The following is a 17,259-nucleotide window of genomic DNA, read 5'->3' on the forward strand; positions in this document are numbered from 1 at the left end:
GTCTCCCTCAGGTCAGTGCATCAAACACCAATCTGGCCCTGTGAGGCGGAATGCTCTTCCCTTTCCCATTCCTTTTCCAACCTGGGAAGAGGTCCTGCTCCTGATCTGGACACCACAGCGGTGAGCAGAGCACAGCTGGGTGCAGACTGGCCCTACGCACAGCCCACAGGCCCACACGTGGAGAGGCCAGGTCACGCCAAGTTCTGCAGGCACGTCCAGCCCTCAGAGCCAAGGCCCAGGGCTGGGATGCAATTCCTAGTTCCTCCAGTCGGAGGCCTATCTCTCCAAACCTTGTTTCCTGTTCCAGAAGCAACCTAGGCCACTGACAGGGGAAATGCCTTCTCTGCACGGGGAAGCCCACGCCACCCACAAGAGTGTGGTCTTGCTCGCTGGCGCCAGTGGGATAATGGCCCAGTACGCACTGGCCAACACTGGCACCTTCAGACTTCAGAGACACCTTGCATGGGAGAGTGCCAGTCCAATCCCATCCTGCTGAATTGCTGTCTCCAGGGCCTTCCTTCCAGCAAGAGGTGTCTCTCTTAACATATACCACAGACTTCAAGCTACCTCAGTAAGACACATTCCTTCGCACTGCCTAGAAATGAGTTTGAAAAGAAAAGAGGGAGCAGTGTGGAGGGTGAAGGGCAAGTATGTGGTGGTTAAATATGGTTGTCAAGGAAGAGGTCTCTAAAGAGGAGACAGCTAAACTGATCCCTGAACAATTAGAAGGAGCCAGGAAGAGAAAACATTATGTTCCCAGGTGTGTGAGAAACTCAGGGTTTTCAAAAACTGAAGGGAAGCTGAGCACAGATGGGGAGGGAGAGAATGGCAAGGAGGTCGGCAGGAGTCACGTTATGCAGACCGTTTATAGACATATGAAGTTTATTCTAAATGCAATGAGGAGCCATTGAAGAGTTCTACACAGTCAGGTGCTTAATCAGATTTGTGTTTTGAAAAGACTAATTTGGTCTCCATATGCAGAATGGAATCGAGGAGGCAAGATGATAAAGGGAGTCCAGTTAAGAGGCTTCTACAGTGGTTCAAGTGAAAGATGACAGCAGCTTGGCTAGGGTGCTGAGATGGAGAGGTGGAGAGTGACTTAAGATCTATTTTGGAGTAAAAGGAATAGCTTTATTGGCTGATTAAGTTGTAGAGGTGAGGGAAAGAGCCATCAAGAATGATTACTAGGTCTCTGGCTGACACCATCGGGTGATGGTGGTACCACTTACTGAGATGGAGAAGACTGGGGGAGAAAAAGTTTTTGAGAGGAGAGGGTAGGAATCAAAAGTTCAGTTTTAAATATAACTATTTTGAGATATTATGAGTCACATGGAGATATCACACAAGCAGGTAAATTTACCAATAAGGGTTTCTAAGCCTGGAGAAATTTGGGAAAACAGCATGTAGGTGATGTTTAATCCATGAAATGGGACAAGATCACCTGAGGATAAGGTAGAGAAGGAATCCAAGATTATGCCTTAGGAACCACAACAATTAGTGTTGAGGTAAACGAAGAGAAGTTGGCAAAAGACACGGAGAAGCTGCTAAGGAGGAAACCCTGGAGAACGCAGGGTCAGAAAAGCCGGTGTAGGAATAGCTGCAGACTAAGCAGAGCTCAGCTGGGAGAGCTCAGCGGGGAGCAAGCTAGAAGTATCAGAGACGTGGGCTCTGGGGGATGTTCCATGGAGGAAATGGAGGACACGACAAGAGCTGTTTCTAGTGGAATGGAAGAGACGGTTATCAGCTCAGGTTGATGAGCGGATGGAAGAAGAGGAAGTGGAGACAACAGGTGTGGAAAATGAATTCAGGGGCTTGGTCAAGGGAAGTAGGGAACCAGACTAGTCGTTGGAAAACATGTGGGCCCTGGAGTGTTTTGATTTTCTTAGGTAGTATAGGACAGTATTTTCTGATCAAAACTAAGGAATTAGGGGAAAAAGTCAATGAAGACTCAGGAGAATAAGCATGACAAGAAGAAGAAAGTGTTTAAGAAACAATCAAGTCAAGAGCAGTGCTTTTCACATGTTGGTGTAAGTGTTACTGAATGCAGGTTCCTGTGCCTGACCTGCACTGAGGCCAAACAAACCGAAATGCTGGCAGTTGGAGCAGAGAAAGGTGTATTGCAGGGCTGGGCAAGGAGAATGGACGGCTCATGCCCCCAAAACCCTGGACTCCCTGAAGGGTTTCAGCTGAGCATTTTAAAAAGCCAGCTGAGGGAGGAGTGACCCAGGGAATACGATCAGCTGTGCACAATTCTCATATTGGTTGATGGTGCCCAATCCTTAGGCACCAGAAGGTCCGGGGGCTACATACTCATGATTACCAAGAGATGGTAACTCCTTCCATTTGCTGATAGTTATTTTTAGCACCAGCGATACTATTATTTGGGGACTTCAGAGAGGAGCTACAGCAGAGGACATGGGGGAGGGTCTGTCCCAGGAAGGCCCCATCGGGTCCTGCTGGGACACACGCCCTCCCTTTTATCTGATCCTCCTCAGTCTTGAGAACAGGTGTTGGACAATAAAGGGGATAGTATTTTGGATACTTTTGGATACAGAGGTTAATTGTAAACCCGGCACAGGAACTCGGTTTCAATCTCCAATTCGGTTCCATCCCTTCCCCAAATCCTTCAGGGAACGGGGTGATGACCACTCTGGCTGCTTCCTGCTGAAACAGGCTGTAGTCCTACCTCAATCTGGAGAATAGACACTAAGTAGGAAATATTCCTGGATCCCAGTCTTAACATGATTAAGATCACATTTCCTGAGGATTTCAGGAGACAAAGCCTGAAAACCAGTCTGGACCTGGCACTTCGGGGGAGGCTTGCAGCCAGCTGGGCAGTTGTCTACTTTTATCTGAGTAGGTTTTAACTTTTGATGTGGTATTAACATAAATCTAACAAGAGCTAGTACGCATATCTCCTTTATTCTGCTAGCATCTGATCTAAAGCAGTTTTATTGTCTAAAAATTTAGTGACAAGAGGAGGCCCTGAGGTCACAGGGTAGCAGCTGCCATCTGCCAGCAGACACTGCGTTGAGAATGACGGGTGGCAACCCATGTATGGCGCAGCCCAGGAAGTTCGACCACATGCCTGAAGCCACGTCCGCAGCGGCCGCCTAGGTTTACCTTGGCTGTCTGAACCACGACTACTCCATTTTGACTTTCAGACACATTCCCCTCCTCAGCGTCAAAGCAGATGAACAATGCATGTCCAAAAGGCCATAAAACAGGCCCCTCTGGTCAGTAAAGTTTAAGTCAAACCATGCATAAGCCAGAATGACTTCCCCATACCTTAGTATGTGCAGATTTTCCCATCATTTCCCCTTTTGATTGCAAATCTTTGAATAGAAAGCATTGATGATTAAAATATCTGTCCCACGAAGCTGGGCTGGTGGCTCCTGCCCCAGGCTGAGATCATGTCCCTCGGGGCAAGGCCTCCTTTGCCTCTGCTTGGTTATCCACCTTGGGGGAAAACTAATCAGAAACTGTGAACAGGCTCAGAGGTACGCGAGCGGGGAAACACTTTATAAGCCATACATTTTATCACTTGTATCCAATTGCTACACAAGCAGCATACGTGTGCTTGTAGCAACAGACTCAAAGCAAGCATTGTTATACATCATGAGTTATTTACTGTGACAACTCCATAAGAGAATTATTTTTCTATTGTGAACTTTAGGGGTAATACTGATATGGAGACAAACATTTGGTAAACAGTTTTATTGAAAAATATAGATCAAAAGCCAGCAATACTTCAGACAAGACCAAAAAATTCCAACCATATTCATTAGTTCACTCAATTTTGTGTAATTAATCCTTTTTACAAACAGTTTTTAAAAATCAGTGTTTTCATTAGACCTTTTAAATATCTTACCCAGCTCTGCAGTAGAAAAGAAACCTGTACTTGTCAAGTCCCCTTTATGAATCTTCTTGAAGATGAAGCATTTTTGCAAAGCATCAGCTTAACTATGAGTGACGAAAGACTTAAAAAGGCAAGGCCAAAGATCTCATTAGTGTTTTTGACAAGCTTAATCAGTTGCTGTGAAGTACAACATTCCAAGATAACAACTTATAGCATTATACCAGGACATGTCCAAATTTCAGAAGCTCCATACAATTTCTAGAACACCGATATCAAGAACACTCACGCACACTGTACAGTCTGCGGAGGCTTGTCACTCATTGACAACGCCTCCTGTGCAATCTGATACACCGAACTTTCCCAGTTAAACATTTTTCTCTGAGAAGCCTCAGGGGCTCTTTGAAGCATCCCAAAGCTAGTTGAAGTCAATAGAACTTTAATTAGAATTTGAAAGTTTGTCAAAATATAAAAAAAGCTTCACACAATATGTTATCAGAAAGATTTTAAGAAAACTTTTTCTTTTAACAGAGAGGAACCAAATCTAGTCCCGCACTAGCCTACTTTTAATAACAAAATCCATTTACCTGATTAACTTCAATCTAATCTCATCCTGACCATGCACAGAACACCTTTTTTAGGGCTTCCTTTCTACAAATTTTCCACAATTTCTCTACCCTTACCAGTTTGTCCTTTTTTATTCTTTCCCCCATCTAGAAACGACCAGCTCTAGGACCAAATTTCTTTTCCCTTGACAAAATCGAATTCAATTTCTCATACCTTTTTTTCACTCAAAACACACATCATACTTTCCTATTGCATACTGCAATGTTTCCTTTGTTTTCTTTAGTAGCTTTAATTACATATTTAAATAAGTATCCTTAACTTAAAAATCTTAACTTCCAGTGAATGTTTCAATATCTTATTTTGTTTGGAAATGACCTACCTATTCAACTATTCAATAAACTTCTATCATTTAGCTTAATTTAGCACAACTCTAAAATTTCAAATTACCAATTATCTGGAGAGATCACTTTTAAGTAGACATTCTTAAAATATAATTATTTCTAAAGAGTTCACCCAAAAGCTCTTGTCATTTGCATTTAATTCACTCATAAGAATTTCATCATACCAAGGTTTTTTTGTTTTTTGTTTTTTGGGTTTCTTTGCTGACAAACTGCAACAGAAAGAACATGAACTTATTGACCTTCAGTAGACCTAGGAACAATAAAAGACATGTCTCTACTGATTATACCAACAAGGTCAAACCAGTTTTAATATCATATATCAATTCAATGTTCAACATTTCCCAGATCACATGAACCCGAAACTCATTCTTTTATATTTAGTATTTAATTTGTAAGCACTTACTTTTAGTCAATTAAACAGAGCTCATTTACAAGCTAATTGTTTTTATACATAAAGACAGAATCAGATCTCAGTTTTTCCCTATGAGTTTTAAAAAACCTTTTTTTTTTTTCCTTGAGAGTTCAGGTAGATTATTTACATCTCAAAGGCACAAGAAGAGAAATGTCAATTCATTCTGTAGTTGCTTTTTACAAAACCCAACCGTCTTGGCTATTTTCAGGGATTTTTTTTTTCAGTTCCCTAATACCCACTTCAATTTAAAGAAATGACAGTAATAGACAATAATACATATGTGATTCATTTACATTCACATGCCTCACTTTCAGCAAAACCAGGAGAACAGAAGAAGATCTGGACTCTGAGACTGAGACACACACACAATTCACTGCCAAGATCAAAGCCAAGCTGCAAAAGGCCCAGTGCGATTTAACAGCAAAGCCGTCAGGGGTCATTGTTCTCCAGATCTCAGGGAGTCCTGAGCCCACACAATGTTACAGTAAAATACCATTTTCTTTCATTTACAGGAGCATAGCTGAAGATCTCCCAGTTTTGCAAAATAAGATGGATCCGAGCTTTGATCATCCATAATTATTCACAGCTGATGTTATATCAAGCAAACAACAATTCAAAACAGCCTCCCTTGCCCCAAAAGGGAGACTCCCAGCCAGTGCCCCATCAGAGATGAAGCCGAGTGAAAGCTAAAAAGGGACAATCCCACCGTAAACTCAGCTGCAGGTGAAGCCAGTGCAACAGGGAAGGATACCCTTGGTGTTACCACGAGCGAGCCGCGTTTCTCACCAAAGACTGTCTCAACAGGCCAACGCAAGTGCTGCTATACACACACATACCAACAACAAACATGGTCCTACAAACAGATGATCTCCTGAGAGAGAATGGACCCGGAGTGGCTCCCAATGAGCCCAGAATGGCTTGCTTCCTGGAGGGAAGGGAATGAGCCCAGGTGGAGCTGGCAGAATCTTCCCATCCTGCCCAAACCACAGTGGCTCACCCCAAAACCATACACACAAAAACACAAACAACAAATAAGCTATGGTTGCAGGGACAGAGGAGGTGTCCTCTAAAAATTCCACTTCCACTCCCAGACGGAGACCCCCAGACAGACTGCACCAGTTCTCAAAAGAGAACAAACCCAGAGAGGCTTGTAACCAGCCCAAATGGAGTGGAAAAACTTCCCAGCCTTTGCAAGCTGGTGCGACTCACCCGCAGGCAATGCCGAATGGGGTCCGTAGTTCCCAACGTTTCTCAGCTCCAAACGTCCTCCTGCCAGGGCGGCCAGCGCCTTTCAGGGAGAGTTCCCCCAGTTCCCCGGAGTGAAGTGAGCTCGGCAGCTGCTGGGGACCCAGGGAAGGGGCTGCCCCAAAAGGGTGATTCCTGACCTGCCAGGGCATAGACTCTTAGACTAGCTTCACCAGAATTGTTACCAAATCCAAGTTTGCGTGTCTGGCGCGGAGCGATACCAAACGGTACTGGAACGTTGGCGGCTAAAGCAGAGAAGGGTTTGTTGCTGGGCCGAGCAAGGAGAGTGAGTGGCGCATGCCCAGAATAACCTTTGACCTCCCTGAAGGGTTTCAGCTGAGCGTGTTTAAGGACTAGCTCAGGGAGGGGCATCCGAGGGTATGTGATCAGCTGTGCACAATTCTCAGATTGGTTGATGGTAATCAATCCTTAGTAGCCAGAAGGTCTGGGGGCTACGTGTTCATGATTATCAACTAGTTCATTTCTTCCATTTAGTGGTGGTTTTTAGCATCTGAGACAATAGTATCTGGGTACTTCAGAGAGAAACTACAGCAGAGGATATCGGGGAGGGGGTCTGTCTTGGGAAGGCCCCACTGGGTCCTGCTCTGTTACATAGGTGGCTGTGCAAAACCCGTGGGGAGCTTGTTACACGGCAGATTCTAATTCAGCAGGTCTCGGAGTGGTGTGAAGATTCTGAATTTCTAACAGTTTCCCAGGTGATGCTGATGCTCCTGGCTCAAAGAGCAGGGTGGAGCAAAAAGGGATATACTTTGAACTGAAAAAATGCTATCTCTGCAGTTCTAGCAGGAGGCAGGCCAGAGAAGACAGATGGCTGCAGAGGCAGGGAGCGAAGGCGACCTGATAGTTACAGTTTCTGAGGAAATGATGAGAGTGAGGGAGGAGAAAGCTGAACAGGAAATTTGCAAAGAGAAAAGAGGGCATAAAAGCCTGCTCTGAGAAGGGAAAAGTAAGCCTGAAAAAAAAATGTAGTAATATTTGGGAGCAGAGTCGAGGGCCCATTTGGGGTTTGCAAGGATGAATCTAATGTGAAGCCAGTCTACAACCTTCAGCAGCTTGGCTGCCCACGATGAGAAGAGGGACGGTTGGATTTCTCTGTTGTTGGGGTTTTGCCAATTGAGTATGAGGGTGGGAGTAGGGGTTAGAGAGGAAGGTCTTTTCAAAACTGATTGTAATGATGATCATGGAATCCAAGCTGGACGAGAATGGAAGTGGACTTACTGTTCCTGCCAAATGTGTGTCAGATAGGATGGCAACATTAACTTCTGTGAGGAGACGTGTCAAAGTCATTCTGGAAAAAAATGCTGGCCCGTACTAGTGTCTTAAAAAGCACTGATCTAACTGAGAAATGAGAAGTATGGAATAGCTATGGGTTTTCTATATTACCTAAGAATGTGTTTAGTTGTAAAAACTAATTATAAAATAGATAATAAATTTATACTATATAGCACAAGGAACTATATTCAATATCTTGTAGCAATTTACAGTTAAAAAGAATATGAAAAAAAATATACGCATGTTCCTATATGACTGAAGTATTGTGCTGTGCACCAGAAATTGACACAACATTGTAAACTGACTATACTTCAATAAAAATATATTTTAAAAAAAGAAACAACAACAAACAATAAAGAATATTCAAGGGAAAAAGGAACGGATTACTCAACAAATAGTAGCCTAAACAGCATTTAATGTAACCAGAAATCTAGAGGTGGGAACATTGTTGTTCTTTTTAACTGCTCAGCAGTGCCATTTTGGATCCAATCTCTTTGTATGTTTTTGCCCTCATGTATGTTTGTTATTTCCTCCTGCTTACAAGATGGCTGCTGCTGCTCTAGACAGCCCTTCCACATTCAAGTCAAGAAAGGAGGAGGAGATGATGCCAATTGCAATTGTGCCTTTTTCTGAGAAATGCAAAGTCTTTCCCAGAAACCCCCCAGCAGACTGCCACTTACTTTGCATTGGCCAGAATCTCAACACATATCCGTTATGCAAGGGACGTGGGTAAAATGAATATTTAACCTTCCTCCTCTCCATGATAGAGGATGACAAAGGATAAAGGGGTTGGGGATGGGTGTTGGCTCAGCCCACCTATAATATTTGTCTCATCCAGGGCTGGCTATAGAGCATATTGAAGTATCTCTGTTTCAGAGCAATCAGTCCCACAGCAATATCCTATGATGTTCAGTGTACTGTGCTCGGTAATAAAGAACTGTTTTCTCATCCCCTTGGGTCCCTTTCTAGTCTCAGATGGGATGGACGTCTGAGTTTGAGCAGGAATATGGAATATACTGAGACATGCTATTCTCAGGGTTTACCATAACTCCTAACTGGCTCACGTTCCTGAGGAAATTCAGTGGTTGTTTAGCAGAAAGATAAAGTGAAGAAGGACAACTATATTTTACCCTAGAGGAGCAGTCAATCCTAGATCATTTACCAGTAGACAATTTGTTTCAGGGCTTTCCACACTGAGAGAGGAAAGCTACATCTTCAGCTAAGTTCTGTGTTTTCAATCCTAAGAGTAACTCAAGGGGCTTCTCAGCAGAACATAGAGGGAGTTCTGTTACCTCTCATCCAGGTTATTTGCAAGCTTTGTTCTGTAATTCCGGGGGAGAACAATGCCTTAAATTCAAGGCCATAAATAACATGAGATTCTGAGGAATCCTGAGGAAATCACCAGAAAAGCCAAATACAGAAACCACAGTGGTATTAACAGTCTTTGGAATAAGGGTTCTTACTCCTAGCACAGGAGGCTGCTTGTAAGCTGGCCCCTGCCAGCCTCCCGAGCGAGCACAGCTCCTGTCTCTGCTTCTTGAATTCTGCCTCCGGCCATTTGAACTAGTGGCAGCTCCTGAAATGAGCCGTGTTATTTCACACCTCCTCTGCATACCCTATCACCTAAGCTTAGGGTGCTGCATCATGCAGGGTCCCAACAGGAACAGATGGTGCACCCGAAAGACTGATGGAAGACGGTTCAAGAAACCCTTTACAGAGGTCTGGGCAGTGAGGGAACGTAGAACTACCCTGGGGCCAGCAACAGCAGGAAGCTGCCAAACCTGCCCCTCCTGGTATCCGTCCCTTCTCTCACTGGACGCAGGAGAGCTGTGTAGTCTTGGGTAGAGAACACAGCTCCTGCTGAGCTGAACCCTGGCTGAGCAGAGAAGAGATGGAGGAGGAAATGCTCCTCCCCTCCTGTCCTCTGAGTCCCTGCTGGCACCTCCTTTGGGCAATTCAAAACTGAAAGACAGATAACAAGGGAGGACACAGTGAAATCAAAGGTCCAGGCTGCAAGCAGAGAGCAGGACCCTGGCGGCTGTGTTGGACGCTCTCCACCTGCCCCTATGGATCCCGTGTGCTTCCCCCCACTTGCCATCTGAGCAACCTCACAGTCACCTATGAAGACCTGTGCAGCACGTCCACTAAGCTGCCTTCTTTAACTTCCTCCAAGCCCTTCCTCTGTATCAACCTACACATAGCCATACCTCTCCTGTGACACATCACTTATCAGCGTGTTCACGATTTAATAGGTCAATTCCCCACTAAACTGTGAGATTGTTGAGGGCAACGACTACTATGTTTGTGTATGTATTTTTGTGTTCTCAACCCCTGCCCTACTGTCTGACATACAATTGTCTACTGAAGAAAAAAAAAAAAAAAGCACAACCTAAATGTTGAGAATTATTCAACGAACTTACTGGGGACTTTGGCCCAGGATACAGCCTTTCAGGTAGTTCTGAGGGGCTGTTCCAAAGGTGTCAGGGAGGGGTCAGGATATATATGAGTTTTTGCTGAAAAAATAGAAATAAGAAAAATTACTGCTAATCACACACAAAAAAGACATCTCCAGCTAATGATTTCAGTGCTTTTCTATGAATTGGAGGATGCAAGAGTCTGGGCTCATTGAAATCATTCCTTTGATATGCATCTTAACTATTTGGGGCCACTACCCTGTTTTTCTCCATCCTGAACTCCCCACAGGGTGCACCTTCAGGGACGGCTGCAGTGGCTGATGGATTTAGGGCCACAACATCCTTTGTTTACTGAAAAGGCCGGTGACATTCTTCACACAATCAATGTTCAATAAATGTCTGCCAACTGAAGAAAGGGAGAAGAGTATGAATTACAGAGGCCCCAGAGATCTCTACTGAAATGTAACTGCCATCACCCCTTTCCAAAAAACAGGGACCAAGTATTCATTTGGACTAAAATTCAAACATCATGTGTGTAATTTGTAAGCCCCAGGCGTCACACAGTGATGGTTAGTACACGTGTCACATGTGTAGTCATAGCTGGACTCTCAATGCTCCAAAGCCCCTGCCGGCCTCGCTGGCCAGATGTCTGATCTCCTCCCGCGATCCTCTCTCCTTGTACTAGAGAACCTCTGAGTGCTTCCAGGGGCCCCCAAACGTCATTAGCCCTTCGGGTATCCATTGCCCACAGTCCTTTACTAGGTTCCAGAGAGGAGATGGGCTTTGAAAGCTCTAGGAGCAGAAACTTCCATGTTGCAGCAGAGACAATAACCCCCAGAGACAGTGCGCAGAAAGCAAGTATCCTAAAGGCGCGGATTCAGGAGCCAGACTGGTGCAGATCTCAGCTCTGCCACTGGTTACATATGTGACTTTGGCTAAATTATTTAATCGCTATATGCCTCAGTTTCCCCACCTGCAAATTGGAAATAATAATCATATCTTTCCTAGGGTGTTGTTCAGATGACCGAATGACTCAATACATGTGAAGAGCTCAGTGCAGGGCCTGGCCCTTAAGAAAGGCTATGTGGGTGTTGCTGTTGTCATTACCACCACTGCTGCTGCGGCTCCTACCGTCCTTACTTATATTTTTAATAACCAGAGTGCCTTGTGCCTTGGACACTGGAGGCATCCAGTAAATATGTGCTGAAATGTGTTTTGAAGTAAGGAAGGTGAGGGCAGTTAGACGGTAGGTGATAAGACTTGAGGTATCTGTTAAAAGTGATACTAATTTTTAGCCCAAGAAACCAGAATGAGTAAGAAACTGTACAGGACAGCATGGGAGAGAATGCCCGCTAGCCCTCCAACTTAGATGTCAGCCGTCTGTATTCAAAGCAATGCAATCCTGCGCCGCCGCCGCATGGACTACGAAGACCTTTGAGAATGGTGACTTCCGAGCCTCCCACGCTCCGCCTTGTTTGGCTGCTCGTGGGACCCCGCCTCAGCCAGCGCCGCCCCGCTCTCGGCTGTTTCATCTATTGTGGTTTCACTGCTTCAAAGGTTTCTTTTAAAGAGTCTCCGCTCTAGATGAATCAAGAAAAGAGAGTATGTGGCGGCTGCCTTTTAGGATTTCGCGTTCATCTGACCCGGACCCAGCACCTGGTGCCATTTCCCAGTGGGTCTGAGTAGACCACTGTGTGGGTTGCCCTCCGAGTCGAAAACCAAGCAAACGACATGCTTGTCTGAAGACCTTTCTCCCTGCCCTCGCCTCACTTTTCATCTCTTACTGTCCTTCTGTGCACCAGTTATGCTACGCATTTTCTTTTTATGTTTTTACAGCTGCCCGGGTTGCTTTCAGAAGGCTACCGTGAGACGGCAGAGAAATTAATGCATCAAGGGACTTCAAGCAGAAAAATCCATCTGACCTGGTGACAGTTGGTAAGCATTAGAGAAAATCTCATTTACTTGAGAACCATAAGTTTGGCAATTTCATTTCGGCTTACTTCGCTGCCCTTCCCAAAGCTCTGGGCTCAATCAAAGAGAGGAGGAAAAAGCAACTTCACTAAATTTGGTCAGAGAGAGAACTTTAAAGCCCACAGCAAGGCTGTTCAGAAGAAAGGAACTGTAAGAAAAATATCTCATTGGTGTTGGTCCAAATCTGACTTCCTGATGCCCTATTGCATTTTAATGAGACTTTAAGCCCTGTTCCAGAATTCCTTTGCAGCTGATGGATGGACAGTATGCTCCAAGCGAAGGCACACATTCTTTCTGCCTGTTTTTCCTTCCCGCTGCTTTATTGGGTGCTTTATCTCAACCACTTACCATTGTTTTATGATGAAGACTGCATTCCAGCTCTTCTTGGAGTGGAATGTGTCCTTCCACATGGGCAGGGCTGAAGAAGAATGTCTTTTTCAAGAGAGGAAAAGTGGAATTTGTCAGTGATGCAAACCAGATGGGAAGGGGAGGAAGGAAGCTCTGGTTATTTACCAAAGGATGCTAAGACACCGAAAAGTGAGCCCGACAGATTCAGTCAGTGACTGAGGTCATCTGCCTGCAATTCAGTGAGCTCGCCTCCAGTCACAGAGCTGATGGGACCAGGGCCTGTGCAGGGCTGTGCACTTTCCTGTGCTTTGAAGGCAGCGGCAGACACTAAGGGTTTCATCAGCAGAGAGAGGAAGGCTCTCTTTCAGGAAGACCTTTGACCTGGGTCTTGTTCTTTGTGTGGTTGGTCTTCCACCTGCCCCAAATTTAACTCTTCACACAGCCTGAGAAATGCTTCTATTCTTCTTAATCAAATAAATCCAATTTCAGAACTCAAATTAGAACTAAAACAATTCCATTTCTATGCGAAAGTCCATTTTTAGTTTGCTGTCCTGTGATGTTACCGTCTCTCTGGGAACATTGTACTTTCCTGACCAGTGTTTTCTAAAAAAGACTTTTAAAAGAAAAGGAAAAAAAAAAAAAAAAGATTTCATAACAAATAATCTATTTTGCAGTACATCTGAGGCTTTATCAAATTTGGGGGCAGGGAACCTAAAAAATGACCCAGTTTTTAAAAATTTTTGATGTGTAGTTTAAACACGAGAGTCCAGTAATTACTGATTGTCTAATTGTATAGCTGTTAGGTACTTAGGCTTGTTTTTGTTATTCTGGTATGCCAAAGAGATTCAATACTTTTTGTTCACAAGATGTTTAAAATTTAGTTGGGGAAACAAAATAATCTCAAACAGCAATTGGTGAGAAGACAATGCGATAATTAGCAGTATTTCATACTGACAATATAAAGTGCTCAAGAGTCCAGTGTAGAGAACAGAGTTGGGTGGGATGAGGTGTTAATTGCGCAGAACCGATTTAAAAGGCAGGCAGTTGCTCAAGAGGATCGTGCAGGTTTGTCAGGGAACTGAGGAGAGCTCTTAGGCAGCACGTAAAAAATCCTGTTCTTGGTTGTGTTGTATTGCTGTGTGAGTAGTTTATGGTTTTGATCTCAGATCCTGTTACCTTAATGTCTGGAATAAAAGGAACATACCAATACTTCTGGAGCGTATTAGGCTGAATTTGAGCGTCCTGGGGAGGTCTACCATGGGAAAAGGGTGCGAATTGAAGCTTTTACCAGATAGCTTTTATCCCACTGACTAAACTCATTCTTCTCTCTTAAAAATGTTTCCTTAGCTTTTCCTAAAATATCTAACAATGTTCATGAGAACAAGTGCCAGAGGGGCTTTTGAAAAGAGTAGATTTCGTTACATGATTTCACTTACTATCCACCATGTTACTCCTTTAATCGGTGTAAAGCTGGGCCGTTCATCTCACAGCTCAAAGCTCAAAGCCCCAAGGTGTGTCAACATTTCCTTTTGAGTAATAAGGATGCTTCCTCAGCTGTTCTGTTCTCTATTCGTTGGGGAGCTGAAGAAAACAGACTACTATAAGTAACAAATTTACAGGAGCCCTTGGCAGCCCTTTGGAAGAGTTCCCATTAGTTAATGCCCAACGCTGCCAACAAGACCACCAACTCGTACACTAGTCTTTTCTTAGACTATGTCTCATCTCATTCCCTTTGGCATCTATTCCATCAGGGGCTTCATTGGAAATCTTGGGTTTATTATAAAGGATCTGATGAAGGGATTTCTGTAAAAGTCTTACTGAATCTTACATTTCCAGTTTGTGAAGTGGATGGGAATAACATTGCTTGGATGCTTTTTTTTCATCTGAAACTGGTAAAGCACAAGAAGATTATTTGATGGGCTACCAGGGATCACCAGTGTTCTTTGGATCACAGTATGAGAAACACTGCCCCAGTTCCATCAAAGGAATGGGCTACACTGCCTGAAAGAGAATTAGATGGGGACTTGGCACTTTGTGGGTGGAAGAAGGAAGAAGCCTGACCCCAGATTATGGCTGATTTTCTTGAAGCTGGGCAGAGGCATCAGGGAGCTGCAATGCGATATTCCAAGGATGGCACAGCCTCAGATGGGAATGACTCTGTGCCCTTGCAACTAAGGACCAAGCAGCTTAGACATGGGGTGGCCCAGCAAAGGTTTCCTTGGCTGAGCTTGGTGAGGGGGTGAAGGATTGTTTGAGGGACTGTCAACAGTACTGGTTGCTTTGATGTCCTTAAACGCCTGTGAAATAAGGAAAAAACTCCACCCCAATTGGGTTATCCTCCATTTGCCTGGATGACGTCAGCCTGGGGTTCTTGTAAGAGCCAAGAGTGGTGCTGAAGCCCTGGTAACCGAACTTCTCATCAACCTTGGTAAAGGAGTGTTGGTAGCAAATTTAATTTAATTTAGAAAAATTAAGAAATATAAATGCTACTGCATTACAGAAGCCACGGAGTAATTAAGACCTGTTACAAGTCTTCAACAGAAGATCACTGAAAAAAAAAATATATATATGTATAGATTCCTGTGGGATCTGGAATTCTCTCATCTTGTTTGAGAACTGGCTTCACAGGCAAAGCAAATTTAACAAACAAAAATGCAAACCGATTTGGAATCACCAAAGCCATGCTCCCATTTGGTAAAATGGAAAAAAGAAAAACCGTAACTGAACTTGGATGTAGTGGAATTCATCACTATTTCCGAGCAAAGGTGACCAGCAACACTGGATAATTCTCTGGAATTTCAGTAAGAGAATATGAGGCATTTTAAAGACCTTAGTGGATTTCTCACTCACATCATGTCAAGCAGAGTAAAATGAACTGATAACATATTGAATTAAATGCATATAGAAATCATAAGAGTTGAGTTGCAGCCACAGGTTCCCATGCTGCATTTTAAAAAATAAAAACATCAGTTTTAATTGTGTGATTTTCTTTTTAATACTTGGAACCGATCAATTTTTTTTCCCCACATTGCAAGTATTTCCACAGGTCCTTGGAAATTTTGAAGGCCCCAGGCAATCATACTCATGATGCCTAATAGATGAAAGGACCTGCCCAGACGGAGAGCTAGGGGTCAGATGCACACTTTCTGTGGCAGCTGACTTGTCCTGCTCCTCCTAAAAACAGCAGTTTACAAGGGGAGATGGCCTTAAGCCAGTGTCAGATTCCATCACCTAATGTGACACAGCAACCCTTTCCTTTCCAGATGAACTGCAAATGTATATCATTTCAGTGGAAGGGATGTGAGCAATTTGGCCCCTAAAATGTCTATAAGGAGGTTGAAAAAAAGATTTGATAATAATACAAATAAATCAGACCAGGGGCTGTTTTCCATGGCTTCCAAATGCAAAAAAGCATTATGATTTGATCAGGTATACTTTATAAGAAAATGAAATTTCTCTTTATAATGAGCAGGTTTGGGGTAGCCTGAAACAGGGAAGTATTGGCAAGAATACTGGACACAGTGAGAGGAAAAAAAGAATTTGGTTTTACTTCTCTCACTAAGGAATGTGGGAGCCTCACTGCATCTCTTGGCCCATGGAGACCTCAGCTACTTTCCTGTGTAGTGAGTGATTTGGAGTGAACAGGTGTTTTCTAAACTTTGGTCATTTACAAAGCACTTTCATGATTTTTGCCACATTCCTGTGATATTAGGCCAACAATTTTGTAATACTCTGATTTGTATAAACTCCATTCTTCACTTTAAACAAGTGTTTGGGGAGGCGTCTGCTTCTGGTCAAGATGGAGTAGCAGCAAGCAGATTTACCCTCCCACCTGATAAAACTATGGAAACAAACAGAATAGTCAAAGCAAGAACTTTCAAGATGCTGGACATTGGCAATGAAGGCACTGACACTTGAGAGAGAGGAAGCAAATGAGGTGATCCCTACCATTGCCCTTAGCTTATTGCCTGGGAAGAGTTTCCAGTTCTCTCTAAGCAACAATTGTAGGGTCCACTTCATTTGTTTCCAGTTGCGGTAGAAGGAAGGGGAACCCCAGCAGAGTCTGGTAGTTCCCCTGAGTTGAGGAAATGGAGCTGGGAGTCAGCGGAGGCCAGAGTACTGGAGAGGGAACAGCTGCACGGAGAGAAAACTCTAGAAAAGAAGGTTTCCCTCCAGTACTCAGCTGAGTACTGATCAGTGCATGCAGTGAGGTAACTGCTCAAGGCTGGGGAGAGAACCACCCGGAAGTATTAGCGGGAGCAATCAGCAAGGCTCATCAAGGGCAGGAAAGGGAGCCTGGTCTCACCACTTAGACCTCGTCATGCAAGGGCATGCAAGAAGCGTCAGGTATTCTGCAGGGTATTGCCTCAGCAGTGGGGAAAGCTAGCCCTAGCGTAGCCTCTGCTCTGGTCCCACCTAACAAAGCTTAAAAGGAAAACCTGAGAGGATCAAACTGTTTCCGGGTAACTTAACTGCATCACAGAACAAAGTTCAAGAATATTGGTTAAAAAAGGAATTAAAATATCCAGCACCAAACAAAGTAAAATTCCAATTTATGGTACCCAGTCAAAAATGGCCAGGAAGGCAGAGAAGCATCATGAAGAGAAAAAAAATCAATGAATCAAAACCAATCCAGAACTGACACAGATTACAGAATTTGTAGACAAGGATATTAAATCAGTTATTATAACCATATTCCATATGCTCAAAATGGTGGAGAAAAGGCTACAAATTGTTCGTAGAGAAGAAAAA

The sequence above is a fragment of the Camelus bactrianus genome, chromosome 5 (assembly GCF_048773025.1).
Source record: "Camelus bactrianus isolate YW-2024 breed Bactrian camel chromosome 5, ASM4877302v1, whole genome shotgun sequence".
Classification (NCBI taxonomy): Eukaryota; Metazoa; Chordata; class Mammalia; order Artiodactyla; family Camelidae; genus Camelus; species Camelus bactrianus.